Source organism: Lactuca saligna, chromosome 9 (assembly GCF_052625555.1).
Source record: "Lactuca saligna cultivar CGN05327 chromosome 9, ASM5262555v1, whole genome shotgun sequence".
NCBI lineage: Eukaryota > Viridiplantae > Streptophyta > Magnoliopsida > Asterales > Asteraceae > Lactuca > Lactuca saligna.
The window spans coordinates 98,190,631-98,207,134 of NC_136425.1; positions in this window are offsets into that span (position 1 = coordinate 98,190,631).

Genomic DNA, 16,504 nt, shown 5'->3' on the forward strand with positions numbered 1-16,504 from the left:
CGAAAAATTTTCACATCACTTAACTGAATTACCCGATGATCTAAAAAAAACAGCTTTGTAAACATATCATGCATGCACCACGACATAATTGCAGCCATTGTAAAGACAATACGGAAGAAACACCGTTCATGGAAGACTAATGTTAGCAATAACCAAAGCACACATCATTCAGAAATATATGTCCTTTCGGTGGCGGGAGGAATGACGAAAACAATGACGTATTGAAGACATTATTAAAGACACGCGTCCTTTCATTGTGGAAGGAATTGTAATTATTTGTCATTATAATTATTTGTAATTTGTCTTTATATGATTATTATTGTCGATAGGAAATGTGATATAAAGTAGTGTCTAGGATATGAAATAAAGTGTGTAATCCTCAATAGTCTAGGGGGTTATATTGTAAATATGTATGTCGTATTGCAATCAAACAATTGCAACTCAATTATTTAACCGACCCTCTTGAGCTTATAAATAGGACATTTGCCCGTATGAATAAACAAGTTAAGTTTGAGTGTCTAAGACTTGAGTTGATCTCAAAGCTCTTCCTCTGTTAAAATAGTTTGTTTACTTCTGAATAGCAGAGCCCTATCCAAACATACCCAAGATTATTCATATAATCATTCTTATAATTTAAACAATCCATCGTCAATCCATCCCGACGCATCATTCAGGTATAATTTCATCCTAATTTTTTATTAATTTCACGTATTTAATTGTGATGGAATGACGAAAGCAATGACATATTGAAGACATTATTGAAGACACGCATCCTTTCATTATGGAATAAATTGTAATTATTTGTTATTATAGTTATTTGTAATTTATCTTTATATGATTATTATTGTCGGTATAAAATGTGATATAAAGTAGTGTCTAAGATATGAAATAAAGTATGTAACCCTCAATAGTTTAGGGGGCTATATTGTAAATATGTATTTCATATTGCAATCAAACGGTTGCAACTCAATTATGTAACCAACTCTCTTGAGCCTATAAATAGGGTCTTTGCCCGTATGAATAAACAAGTTAAATTTGAGTGTCTAAGACTTGAGTTGATCTCAAAGCTCTTCCCCTTTTAAAATAGTTTGTTTATTTATGAATAGCAGAACCCTATCCAAACATACCCAAGATTATTCATATAATCATTCTTATAATTTAAACAATCCATCATCAATCCATTCCGACGCATCATTCAAGTATAATTCCATCCTAATTTTTTTTATTAGTTCCATGTCTTTAATTTTGGTATCATAGCTAAGTTTCGTTCTTATCATTTTTATTATAAATATGAGTATTCATCCGTTTTATTCAAAAGAAAAATATTCCTCATGCATCATTATAAATGTTATTATATTGATGCATGTCATTTGTCATACTCATCATAAAATTTAATAGACATATTAAATGCTATTATCACCATCATTTCTCAAACAAAAATATATTTATGTTTATATAGAATTATAATCATGAGTTTTTCAAATCTAAATAATAATAAACAAGAGCTAATTTTTTTTTCGTAAAACATTGAAACAATCTAAAAAATTTCTTTTAAAATTTAAAATAGATTCTAACATATCAATAGTTAATTGTATATCCAATATTGAAGCAATACATATAATAAATAATAGTATAAATTGGAAACAAGAAAAAATAAAAAATCTAGAAGATAAAATTACAAAACTAATCTGTTAAATATATCTCAAGAAATAGAAAATTCACCAATCATTATTAATAACAAAGAAAATGAATCTAGATACACTTTTGATGCTTTAATTAACAAAAATAATATTAATAAAGATGCTATAAAAAAATCAAATTTTACACTATCAGAAAAACATAATTTTAGACATAACCCATTAAAAAATTTCTTTTCTAGAAAAAATATTATATGTTATGGAAAAATTATAGGAGAAGAACCAATACCTATAGAATCAACTCAAGAAATATTATTATACCCAAAATAAATAAACAACAAATTAGAAATAAATTATCTAATATTAAAGAAGTAGATAGAATAAAAATTACTTATATTCATATATCAACTATTCAAGTAATTTTAAAAAGTACTTTTAGCGATTTAGATACACCTATAGAATTAGAAATCAGAGATGATCGTATAATTAATAATCAAGAAAGTATTATTGCAAAAGGAAAATGTAATTTAATTGAAGGAAAAATAAAATTTAATATTAATATTCAACTAGTATTAAGTCTTAAAGATAAAAATCTAAGTCATAGTATTACTGTACGGTATAAATTATTAAGATAAAATTTTATGTTAAAAGGTAATCATCCGTTTACTATTACATATCAAATAAATTATGCATTAACAAAATTTCATCATAGTATTACATTTAAAATAGAAGATATAATTTATATAGATAAATTATTTACTCCTCTATTATCACTTGAATCACCAAATACAACTAAGAATATAATATTTAATGAAACTAATTTTCAATCAATAATAACTACTCCGTTAATAAAAAGAAATCCAATTATAGAACCTCAAATTTCAACTATAACAGGTAGATTCTCCATCTCGAAATGTCAACCTACAACATCTACTGAAAATCAAAATGAAAAATTATAAGATATTAAAGAAATGATTAGATCATTAAGTTTAAGAATATGACATAATCATCTAGTAATTCTTTAAAATATTTTAAAACACTTGAAGGATCATATCAAAATCCAAAACTGTGACATCCCCAATTTTCTTGGCCAAAAAAGACCGATTTAATTTATGCTTTATAAAATAAAATCAGAGTAATCCTTTTCAAAGATGTTGCGGAATTTGTTCCCAACACAAGACATGATAAAATTTTATCAAAACCTTTCTTTAAGAAATATATATTTTCATTGTATATCAAAACCTCGAGATGTCATGTTTCGATACAGATCAAAAGCATAACAAGACAGTATAAGCCTTACAACAGTTATTTACAACTACTGGCCTATAATCCAAAAATCACTCATCATCATCCGACTATGCTCGGGGTCCACTACCTGTAATATAAAAAGTTGAGTGGGTCAGGCTTAGGAGTCTGGTGAGCATATAGGGTTTTCAACCCACAATAAATAAACTTATTATGCTTAAACATCAAACAATCAACCAAATTACCCCAACCCCATTATCTTATTTATTTCTTAAGGATTTACCCTAAGAATCAACTATCACTCATTCCTAAGGATCCACCCTAAGGAATAGGCACGAAGTCACATCGTTGTCGGGGATTATACAAGAGGCACTAAGTCCATAGCTGTCAGGGTTTATACAACATGTACTAACTCCATAGCTCTTATTTATAATATTATTTACAAGAATCTCCCCGCAATACATGTCAATGGGTTTTTAGAGTACAACCGATGAACATATAGTTCACACACTTACAAGTTGCGAGCCTGCTAGTGTTCCACAAATCATCTAAAATAGTCCATGGTTGTCATCCATACTCTGTTGAATGACGGGGGCCAACGTTTGGGTAAGTGATTCTCTCATATTTCACCACTCACGCTCATCTCATGATCTATATCATCGATCATCTCATTTATCCAACTCATCTTTCATCACATACCAACTATTTCATCTACCCATGTTTTACCCAACATTTTGTAGATAAAAAAAAATACATATACAGTTTAAGTTATTTAACAATCTATATAAATCATTCTTTCAACATCCACCTCAAATAAACAAACAATATATATTCACATAACACGTATTTTATATAAAATACTTCATATCTATGTGTAAGATGAAAGTAACTATACACTCACATGATTTAATGATAATCGGGCAACACTTCGTTTCCTAAAACAATCGTTTCTAATAAAACCGGGAGTTTTATTGAAAAACCAGGCTCTGCGAGGGTTGGGCTTCAAAACCGAAAAGATAAAAAATTTCGGGTCTTCGGGCACTTCGGGGCATGTTTTGGGTGTTTGGTATAATACCGAGGCTTTGGGGGAAGTTGGAATGAAAGAAATATGGGTTTAGGGGTGTAAAATGCCACTTTTCCAAAATATACCCGGGAGGTCTCGCACCCTTCTATTTATAGGCGTGAGGCTTCTGATCGGACGGCTGAGAGGACTCTACGCGGCAACAGATCTGAAGATAAGGCAAATGGATCGCACGTGCGAGGGTCCAGGTGTGGGCTTTTGATTGGGCCGAGGTTTAGGGTTTGAGGGATGGGATGTGGTGCCTATGAAGCTTAGAAAGCTGGTGCGACACGCATCGGTGCGAGGTAAGGCGGCTTCGGATGCGAGGAGTCACATGGGCACGCGTCGGACTCTAGGTTGCACAGCGCATCGGTGACTAAGCTCCTTCGGACACGAGGCGACACACGACCTGCTTCGGTTGGGCTTCCCTTCGGTCAAATCAGCAACGAGTATGTGGCATGCATGCGAGATTCTGGGTGATGTGGCTGAACACCAACCATGCGAAATTCCTCGGTTTTAGCTTTTTTTTTCTCGATTTTTGTGCTAAAACTTCTAAAATCCATAACTTTTGCATACGGGCTTCTTTTTTGATGTTCTTTATATGCACACGTAGGTAAAATTATGCTCTACAACTTTCGTTTAGACTTCGTTGACTAATTTTGAATTTAATTTTAATATTATTATTTTTAACAGACCGGGACAGTAAATCTGTTAAAATTTCATAAACTCTTCATCCGACATCCGTTTTCGTCTGTCTTTTTACCGTTGTACTCTTATTGACGAGACCTATGATTCTTGTTTAGGTTGTGTCGGCTAAAAATAAATCGATCCAAAATTCGAGTTTGTAGCTGTCTAGTGCTAAGCTGAAACTTAGAAAAATCATAACCTCCTCATACGAAGTCAGATTTGGACGTTCTCTTTATACATACTCTCGGTTTAACGAACACAACGACTTCCATTTAGATTACTAAGGCTAAAAAGTAGTTTATCAAAAACTCACTTTTTACGTTGTTCGGCACCGTGCCGGTTTTGTCGCAGAACTTCGACATGTCATAATTTCTTCGTTATAACTCGGATTTCGGTATTCTTTATATATCCGGAATCCTTGTCACGACCACTACAACTTTCTTAATAGATATCGGATTTATCTAATATTTATTTTCGACTCTCATTTTTATTCTTAATTAATTAAATCCTAATAATTAAGCATAAAACACAAAATTCACATAATATTCACATAATTCCTTTTCATTTATTCAAAATGAGTTATAAAGGTTAACCTAGACTATTATGTCAATATTAATCCCTAGCCTAGAAACACGGGCATTACAATTCCCCCCTAGGATGATTCTGTTGGGTTATGAGCATTCTAACACTCCTAAGTGTACATGCAACCCTAAATACCTTGGATCTATGTTTTCTCTATTATACATGCAAATATGAACATCCAAGGTATTATCCTAATCTAGCATACAAAACTATCAATATAACAAGATAGAATACATACCTCTTTGATGTAGAATGTCTTCATGAAGCTTGAGTGCCTAGTGCCCCAAGTGTGACACCTCAAATGGTTCACAATCATCAAAACACTTAGAATAACTTGAGAGAGTTCTACACTTCATGAAAATCGGCTAGCCCTTTCTTACTCTCACTAGTGGCCGATTTTCCTCAAGAATAAGATGCTTATATAGTTATACAATTAGGGTAAACTCTAATTGTCATGACTTTCCATTTCCTTGGATCCATGGGTTCAAATATACCATGGAGCATCATATGGGTTTTGGCCCAACTAGATAATCCATGGAGCATTAGCCCACTATACAATTATGGATGATTTACTCAATCAACCCATATATTTAATTAGTCTTCTTTTGATCACTTAATTAATCCTAGATTAATTCTTGATCAATACTAATTAAATAATCTCATTATTCTTATTATTAATATACTAGAACTTATAATATATTAATAACCATAAGTGTCTTATTTCTCTCATTATAGTCTATCCAAGTGCATGATGGTATGCAACCCAAATGGACCATGCTGGATCGGGTCAAGTCTTACCAATTATAGTTATGGACTTAGACATTAATCCAACAGTCTCCCACTTAGATAAGTCTAAAACTATTATTGCGTATGACTTCAGGAACCAACTAGCAATCGTAGCTCTCAAAAGCTTCTGTCGAACTCTGACCTTGTAGATGAACTCTGATCTTTGTCAACGACTTGTCCATTAGATAAGGGATCATATATTCCTCCATTCTAGATATCATATGGACTGAGACATGGATTATAATCATTCTCTCTGTCCATTAGTTGTTTCCCGATTTCCGATTTTTGACGACTGACTAATTGAACAAATCAAATCAGTCCTGGCCCGGCCGAGCACTTCCATTTGTCATCATCAAATCATCGAGGGGCCCACATATATCGCTTTTATCCCGAAGGTAAAAGGAATGGATAAACTTCGACTCATATGGCTTGTTCTACTACTTGTTGAATCATACACAAAGGCACGTTTTATAGCACCGAGTTACCAAATGCGATTTCGTGCAATCAATGTACAACCAACTCATAGTAACAACTCATATCTCTAGGTTTGAAGAATATAAGATATTATCGTCTCATGATCACTCGTGATAAAATCCATGAAGTGATTCCAATGAGTGCGGGTTGAATCCAATACTCAGAACTTATGAGCACTCATGAGTGTTGTAGCCATTTGTCCAATACCTTAGACCTCTACAAGCCAACCCATGACAATCTTAATTCATATCTACTTCCAACATATGACCGACTGTGGATGGTTTGGATAACTTAGTCATTCCGGAAGAATAACCTAGTTTATTCGGGAAGTCAAAACATGCAAAGTGAAACACAATAATAATTGAATCCAATATGGTCTCGGAACTTATGAATATAAATAAAACACTTTTTATTTATCACCATATGATTACACATTATTCATTGTAACTGTTTCAGCTATCAACTTTATTCTTGAATTTAAAACAATAGTTGTCCCATGCTCCAAGCATGTACACTATGTTTTCTAAACACTAGTCATGCCATACACCAAGTATGCATACTATGTTTGTCTATGATCTTTACTTTGTGAACTAGATCAATTGAACATAACTTCAATGATTCTCTTTTCACACTCCCAAATCCTTACTGCAAATGCAAGAATTCCAAATTCATGTCATTTACTGAAATCTGTTAGATTCTAAACTTATATGCATTGATCCTCTTGTAATGGTTATGCACAAAGTCATAAAGTCTTGACAACAACCATTACAGAGCATTCCAAAGGAGATCGGCTCCTTGGAAACATCCTTCTTGCATTAAGTTTCCTTAATCTTACACAGATTGAAAATTCTAACTTTGAAACATTTCCAGATTCCATTTTGACTATCACTTCTGAACAAGAGTTGCCTCCTTACAGATTATGTCAATATGGTCCTTCTAGAATTATCACTATACTTCCAACTGTCCTTGAGCAACCAATCTTTGGTAAACCTTAGATTATCCTCGACAATTGTTTAATCCTTTTAGTCATATCCAGTTCTAAACCTTTTCCCTTCTTAATGCCCCAGGCATTTGGAAACTTTTAGAACAGATAACTATAGCACATGTAATCGATCCTATATCCGAAGCATATGGGACACGATTCATGATGTCTCACATAAAGACTAAACCAGTCTTTTGCTATAACATTTCCATTTCTATTTGCCAAGTTCTCATAATTCATATTATGAAAAGGGATGCCGTAATCATAATCAAATTTTAGAACGCAAATAATGGAACCATATACAGAATTTCCTTATGTTGAGCCATTCTAACATGAAATTCATATATATCCTTGACTAAATGATTAAAACCTCACGATCTAAGCTTATAGATTTGAGATGAAGTATAAAAGGGATGCCGTAATCATAATCAAATTTTAGAACGCAAATAATGGAACCATATACAGAATTTCCTTATGTTGAGCCATTCTAACGTGAAATTCATATATATCCTTGACTAAATGATTAAAACCTCACGATCTAAGCTTATAGATTTGAGATGAAGTATAATTTCCTCTCCGTTAATTATAGCAAAACAACTTTTTCCCAATTGAAACCTTTTGTTTTCTATAATTAACATTGCTAACTTGCAATACTTATCATAATTATCATGCTCCCACTAACATGATGATTATTAGCATAACACTTATGCTCCCACTAGCTTTGACATGTACTCAGAAATCAGCTGACTTTCTTACAAAAGTTCAGATTTCTGATACTAGTTTGTTTTGATAAAACTTTATCAAAATCATACACCTTACCTTAGATAGCACACTTGTGTGTCTAAACAATTATGAAGAGGGATGCCGTAATCATAATGGTTAGACCTTTTTGCCACTTCCCACAAGTCCAGGTTAGTGTGCCGGTAAAGCACACACGCTCCACTAACGACTTGAGAATGCAAATATCACAATTGCTATCTATCTAAAATCTACTTAGTGAAAGTGTTTCCTCACCATCATTTTCATGAATCGGAGAGAAACCTTATGACACTTAGATTTAATGGTGTATGTGTTCTTATCCATGTGAATTGTCAAAGCCATAGTCACAAGACAAGGATAATGACAAATCTGAACTCATATGGACTGAACTCAATCTTAATTTCTTGCCACCTGGCAGCTCAAGGGCCTGCCATTGCTTCCAAGTTGTTGTGCAACACATTAAGAACTCTAAGAACTCATATGCAAAACCAACTTTAATTGGAATGGGCACAGAATATGTCAACACGATAGGTTATAAACCTCAAGTTGTGTGCTAGTGAGGAACTTCAGGTTTCATTCTTGATTAGTTCTTGAGACTTTCAAGACCTTTAAGACTCCCACTGTCCTCTTGACCTATAAGACTCCCTTGTCAAACATCCAAGAGATAGTGTGGATTCTAATCAAGACAAACACTTCACACAATTGGCCGAAGTTGGTCTTTGTTTTATCCAAAACATCACAACTTACCAATTTCAAATGTACAAGAGTAGAAAACTTTTACTCTTACATTTGTCAAGTGTTTTAAACCTTCTTTAAGACATGTCACTCAAATTACAATCTTGGAGTATGACTCTAAGACTTGTGTTGGAACGAAGTATGACTCATCTTCTTGATTTAACCATTTCAACAATTCAAGATCCCTTCTTCTTAGTCATAAGAATGCATTAAGACTTCCTTAGAGAACTAATTTTGATATGGTTTCTTAATCATTAAGATGATCACAAAACTGATACTAAAGTACTCTCCCATCTTTTCAGATTTGAGGAACTTTTATCCTTCTGCCTAATTTGATTCTTCTTATTCGCTCTGCCATGCATTGGAACCTTTTCCAATGTCTCAGAGTTACACTTACGCTTGTAAGTATAATCATATTTACTAAGCTTTAGTAAACTATGACGAATAGCCTTATATCTTTTGTGGTGGACTTAATCAGTGAACATGACTATGTACTCGATCCCTTAGTCCATTACTTGACTCACACATCCATGTGAACAAGTAATTAGTCTTAATTTTTTCCAATACTTGAAAGTTCTCATTCATCATGCTATACAGCTTGCATGATTCCAAGTCCCGGTCCAATTGAGACTTTGGATGATGAGAATCTTTCCTTATTTGGTAAATTTAGACATTACCACAAATGAAGGAATCAATTTCATATTTCCACTCTTGCTATTAATGGAATCATATAAGCAACAATTTTTCCTCAAATGCCATTGTAAGGATATTTTAAAATATATAAAATCAAAAATTTTTCTTTTATTTTAAAACTATGCGGAAAAACTTATCCTTACAATCCACATGAAAACCTTGTTGTTATCTATACCTAAGCAACATCTCATAACTCCTAAGAATTAGCTCAAGAATCCGATTTTCAAACTACGCGATAGAAATCCATCTATGCGATCAGATTCAGCATATTCTTTCTTTAAGTTCCTTTACTTTTCTTTGATTCTTAAAACATTACCATGTGACCCAGTCACATCATGTATCAGGAATCTCAAAATAGAAACTTAACAGAGTTAGATTAGTGGACTTTACTTGAAGTAGAGTCAACCTTATTGACTTTAACATCCTTAGGTAAATTTGGCAGCTTCGCAACTAATGACCCTTCCTTTGGCAATATAAACATATGGACCCTTTGATAATGGTACACGGGACTATTACAGACTTAGCCTTTTCTCTTTACCATTTGGTCAACCTAGTTGACTATGGTCAATCCCTTTCCTTGGGAAGAGAATGTTTTTTCCGTATTTCCAGTGTCACCATTGTCAATGTCCATAAAGTTTCAGGAAGTTGATCTTAACAAATAGATAAGATCATTAAGGGTCTTGTCATAGTCTGTTTCATAGGTGTTCCAAAAGAACTCACTATGTGACTTAGAAAGTAGTTAAACCTACAACTTTCTCAAGACTTTGACACCCAACTCTCCTGACTTGTCAATATGTGACTACATCTCCAAGATGTGATCACACCTAGACCTTGCCTTGCCAATAGGGCTCGAGTGACTTTAAACTTTTCAAGAACTTGTGGGGTAGGGAGAATAATTGGAGGAGGTGATAGAAGTATGATTTCCATGTGACATCATCTTCATTTAGGAAAACTTGTTTCAAGAGATTTGGGAAGATCATAAATGTCTAAACCAGACATGTTTTGGGAGATATTCAAGATAGTTGATTTAAGTCCTTAATATGACACCCAATATGAAATATTAAGGCTAGGACCCAACAAACTATTTTTATAACTTAGAAGAGGTATGCCGTAATCCAAGCTATAAAATATTTGAAGGTAGGTGAATGACGATTCACCAATTTCCACCAAGATAAACGAAATGTATTATTAGGTTTTAATTGGATTTGAAACTCCTAGATCTTTTTGAGATTCAATGAACTGTTCAATGGCATGTTTCAATCTCGAGTGTGCCCTTCAGGTTTTGTGACTGGGATGCCGAGGATCACAAAACAAGGTGTGAAGTAACCATGCAAATTACTTGGTACCCTTAAGTGTTTACCCCTCAATCGATGTGCCGGTTAACCACACACGCTCCATCGATACTATGATAAATATTAAGTCACCCTTTACCTACCTTGTTAAGTCCAAGTTAGTGTGCCGGTTAACCACACACGCTCCACTAACGACTTAGACAAAGTGTAAAGTGTAATTTCATGGATTAGCACCTTATTCACATTTTTCCTAAGTAACTAAGATTGGGAATTATTAAGAGTTTAGTTACTTAGTATTTATCATTAATACTTTTAATGAAAGGAGAATTATAGTCCTGTCAAACACGTTCGGCTAACGACCCTCCACCGGTCAAGCAAGCAGTGGGTGAGAGTGGACACCCATTAAGTTGCCATTTTATAGGCAACAATCTTATACCCACCTTATAGACCGGCTTCGTGAATGAGGCATACTAGCAGCAAGACTGACTTTACTCTTATACATATATATATATATATATTATTAACTTATAATATTATAAAGTATAAGGGTTGAATTTTAACTTTTAAAATTCTAAGGGCTAACTTGGAATTAAAGTATTCATAAGAGAAAACTTTACAAATTCCAAAACTTGAGGGCAAGTTTTGAAACTATTCAAAACTAATTAATTCCATAACTTATGTGTTTAAAGTAGTTTTAATCCAAAAACTCTTCAAGTTCCATAACTTGTGGACAAGTTATGGAAGACTTTAAACTAATAAAAGAATTAACTTTTCTTTATTTTATAACTTATGGATTTAATTATGGTTACATATTTTATTTATTTATTTAATGAAGAGACTCTTGGTCCTCCATAACTTGAGGACAAATTATGGAGTCATAACTCCAATTAATTAGAACTAGACTCTTCATTTTTGTAACCTTTGCCAATTTTATGAGTTTTATGAGTCTTTAATGTGACTCTTCATGTAACTTGAGGACAAGTTACACAAACACATTTTATACTCAACTCTTAGATTAAAATGGATTGAAAACAACTATTTCAATTAACTTTTCTATTAATCTAAGCAACTCATAAGAACAAGATAATTCAAATCAAACTTTTTCATGTAATTAGTCTAAACCTTTAAACCAATACAAAACATGAATCTATTGACAATTATCTTTGAAAAATGGATTAGCATGAACATTACCACATCAAAAAACAAGTTTATAAGTTCAAAAACAACTTAGGGTAATCTTCCTAGTCCATTTCTAGCCAAAAACCTCGAAGATATGTTGTCTGGGGTCCAACTCGTCGAGTGCATGAACAAAACTCGGCGAGTTGGATGCATTTTGCCTTGGACTCGTCGAGTCCCTTCATGGACTCGGCGAGTCTGCTGGGTAGACAGCAACAAAACTCGATTTTTCAGCTTCTATTGCAAGTATAACAAGAAAACAAGCCTAGGCTCTGATACCACTGTTGGGTTATGAGCATTCTAACACTCCTAAGTGTACATGCAACCCTAAATACCTTGGATCTATGTTTTCTCTATTATACATGCAAATATGAACATCCAAGGTATTATCCTAATCTAGCATACAAAACTATCAATATAACAAGATAGAATACATACCTCTTTGATGTAGAATGTCTTCATGAAGCTTGAGTGCCTAGTGCCCCAAGTGTGACACCTCAAATGGTTCACAATCATCAAAACACTTAGAATAACTTGAGAGAGTTCTACACTTCATGAAAATCGGCTAGCCCTTTCTTACTCTCACTAGTGGCCGATTTTCCTCAAGAATAAGATGCTTATATAGTTATACAATTAGGGTAAACTCTAATTGTCATGACTTTCCATTTCCTTGGATCCATGGGTTCAAATATACCATGGAGCATCATATGGGTTTTGGCCCAACTAGATAATCCATGGAGCATTAGCCCACTATACAATTATGGATGATTTACACAATCAACCCATATATTTAATTAGTCTTCTTTTGATCACTTAATTAATCCTAGATTAATTCTTGATCAATACTAATTAAATAATCTCATTATTCTTATTATTAATATACTAGAACTTATAATATATTAATAACCATAAGTGTCTTATTTCTCTCATTATAGTCTATCCAAGTGCATGATGGTATGCAACCCAAATGGACCATGCCGGGTCGGGTCAAGTCTTACCAATTATAGTTATGGACTTAGACATTAATCCAACAGATTCCTCCCCGGAATCACACATCAACAAACAACTACGGGTAGCGACTCATCATGTCACTCTCCGTTTCCCATGTGAGATTTGGCTCATTCGTATGTTTCCAACGCAGAAGTACTAAATTGACCATCTTGCATCGCAACTTCTTAGTCTTACTATCAACGATTGCCTCAGGCTCTTCAATTAACCTATTGTTTTCATCCGATGTTAATTCAGAAATTGGAATCATGTCGGGCACATCTCCCGTGAACTTTCTCAAATAACACACATGAATGGTGTTATGAATACCCTCTAGTTCTTCCGGTAATTCTAGCTTGTAAGCTTGATTCTCGATTCTCCGAAGAACTTTAAATGGTCCAATAAACCTTGGACTCAACTTTCCCCTTTTACCAAATCTTATAAGCCCCTTCCACGGCGAGGATTTAAGCAAAAACGAATCTCCAACTTCCAATGATATCGATTGTCTTTTCGTGTCAGCATAGCTCTTTTGTCGATCTTGAGTTGCTAACATCCTTTCCCTAATTACTTTCAACATTTCAACAGTCTGATGGACTATTTTAGGTCCCATAAACTGCTTTTCCCCAGCTTTCGGTCAACATGACGGCGTTCGACACTTTTCTCCATATAAAGCGTTATAAGGTGCCATCTTGATGCTCGAGTGAAAACTATTATTATAGGAAAATTCTACTAGAGGTAAGTGTTCATCCCAGTCACCTTGGTTGATTCAGTCTTCCCATTAGCCATTTCCACCGTGAAGGCTTCATTAAGCTTTTGGGGTTGTTGTTTTAGTAAGTATTTGAGCTTATTACTCACAAAACTTCGTTCCGCTCCGCTATCAAATAAGATGTATGCATACGATTCGTTAAGTAGGAACGTACCGGTGACAATGGTTGGGTCCTGCACTGCTTCACCCTGACCCATTGTCAGAACTCTCCCTGTTGTTCTTGTCCCTTGGTTGTTTATGTTGGGGCAGTTTCACCTGATATTCCCCGTTTTCCCACATCCGTAACAGGTATAGCTAGATCTAGTATTAGCGTTGTTGTTGTTACTATTGTTGTTGTTGTTGTTGTTGTTGTTTTTCATCTGGTTCTGTTGAAGCTGAGTCCTACAATACTTGGCGGTATGGCCTTTCCGATTGCACCTTGTGTAACTCATCTCTCGGCACTCCCCTTTTTTTTAGAAGTTGCATTTGTTACACTTGGGGAGATTTCCCGAGTACTGCTTGGAAGCATTTGGTGTGGATGAGGCTGGAGCGTGTGGTGTGGTAGTAGCTTGTGTTGCAGCATGGACAGACACCGTTTGTTGGTTCTTGGATGATTCCGAGCTTTGCTTTCCTTTTCACTTATTGTTTTTCCCCTTCTTGTTCTCTTCCTCTTTCTTAGCCTCCACTACCACTGTCTTGTCACCCTTTTTATTTCCATTATCATACAGTTTCTTGGCCAGTGTCTTAGCACTATCAAACGTCTTAGCGTTTGCTGCAATTACATTTCCTTGAATAGGCTCAGTCATTCCCCAGATAAACCTTTCAATCTTTTTCTCTTCTGAGGTGATCATTCCGGGACACAGAAGAGATAACTCACTAAACCTGGATATGTATGTGTCGATGTTGGAGTTTTGGACCGTGAGATTGCTGGATTAATGTCTAAGTCCATAACTATAATTGGTAAGACTTGACCCGACCCGACATTGTCCATTTAGGTTGCATGACATTGGGACATTTGGATTGACAAGATGAGAAAAAAGGATACTAGTGATTTATATTAATATATTATAAGTTCTAATATATTAGTATATAATCATATTATTTAATTAGTATTGATCAATAATTAATTTATAATTAATTAAGTGATCAAAAGGAACTAATTAAATATGGACTCTTAGATATATATGTGTGATGGGCCAAGTTCATTTAGGTTGGGCTAAGCTTTCATGGATAGTCCATGGAGTGTTTAACCCATGGATCATATGAAATGAAGGGTCATGGGTTTAACCCTAATCTCCACACTATATAAAGAAGTCCTTGGTTTGTGAAATTTGCACTAGTGTGTGTACACAAAAGGGCAAGGTCGATTTCACTAGAGAGAACCAAAGTATCCTTATTCCAAGTGTTCATGGTGTTGTCTGAACCATTTGAGGTGTCACACTTGGGGCACTAGGCACTCAAGCTTCATGAAGACAAGTTACATCAATAAGGTATGTATTCTATCCATTTTATTACCCAAGTATGAAAAGATTGTATGCTAGTTAGGGTAATACCTTGGAATATTCATATTTGCATATATAATAGAGAAAAACATAGATCCAAGGTATTTAGGGTTGCAAGTACACTTAGGAGTGTTAGAATGCTCATAACCTAACAGTGGTATCAAATCCTTTTCTTGTTTTCTTGTTACACTTGCTTAAATTGCTGAAAAATCAAAGATTTATACTATCTAGACAGGGACTCGACGAGTCCATGATGGGACTCAACGATTCCAAGTACAAACTCATCCAACTCGTCGAGTTGTTCATGTACTCGACGAGTTGGACCCCCTGATAGGATATCTTCGAGTTTTAAAGCTGAAATTGGTCTAGAATCATTACCTTAAGCTGTTTTGGTCTTATAAAACCTGTTTTAATGTATTAATGATTATAGTAAACCAATTTCAAGGTTAAAATCAAATTTTCAAGATTTATGTATGTTGAAGTAATTTTTGAAATTGTTGATATGGATTGTTCATGCTTATGAGTTTTGGTAGATCATAGGAATTATTTACAAAAGTGTTTGTTAGTTAATTCTTGATCTAAATGTATTTTAATGGAGCCCATAATTTGTCCTCAAGTTATGGATTACCAAAAGTTTTATGTTTCCTTAATTTATGAGTTAGTTTAGATTAATGGAAAAAAAAATTGTGTTTTAGTTGTTTTCAATCCAGATTAATCTAAAAAGTTGTTCATAAAATGTGTTTTTGTAACTTGTCTTCATGTTATTTGAAAAGTCACATTTATGAATCTTAAAACTCATAAAAATGTCTTAGGTTACAAAAAAATGAAGAGTCTTTTTCTTTAAAATAGTTTTTTAAGGCTCTATAACTTGTCCTCAAGTTGTGGATGTCTAAGAGTCTCTTCATTAAAAGTTTTAAAGCTTTAATTAAACCCATAAGTTAAAAAAATCCAAGAGTTGTGAAGAGTTTCAAAACATGCCCTCAAGTTTTGGAATTTGTAAAGTTTCCCATGAATACTTTAATTCTAAGTTAAGCCCTTAGAATTTTAAAAGTTAAAATTCAACCCTTATACTTTATAATATTATAAGTTTAATAATATTTATATATGTATAAGAACAAAAACCGTCTTACCATTAGAATGTCTCATTCACGAAGCCGGTCTA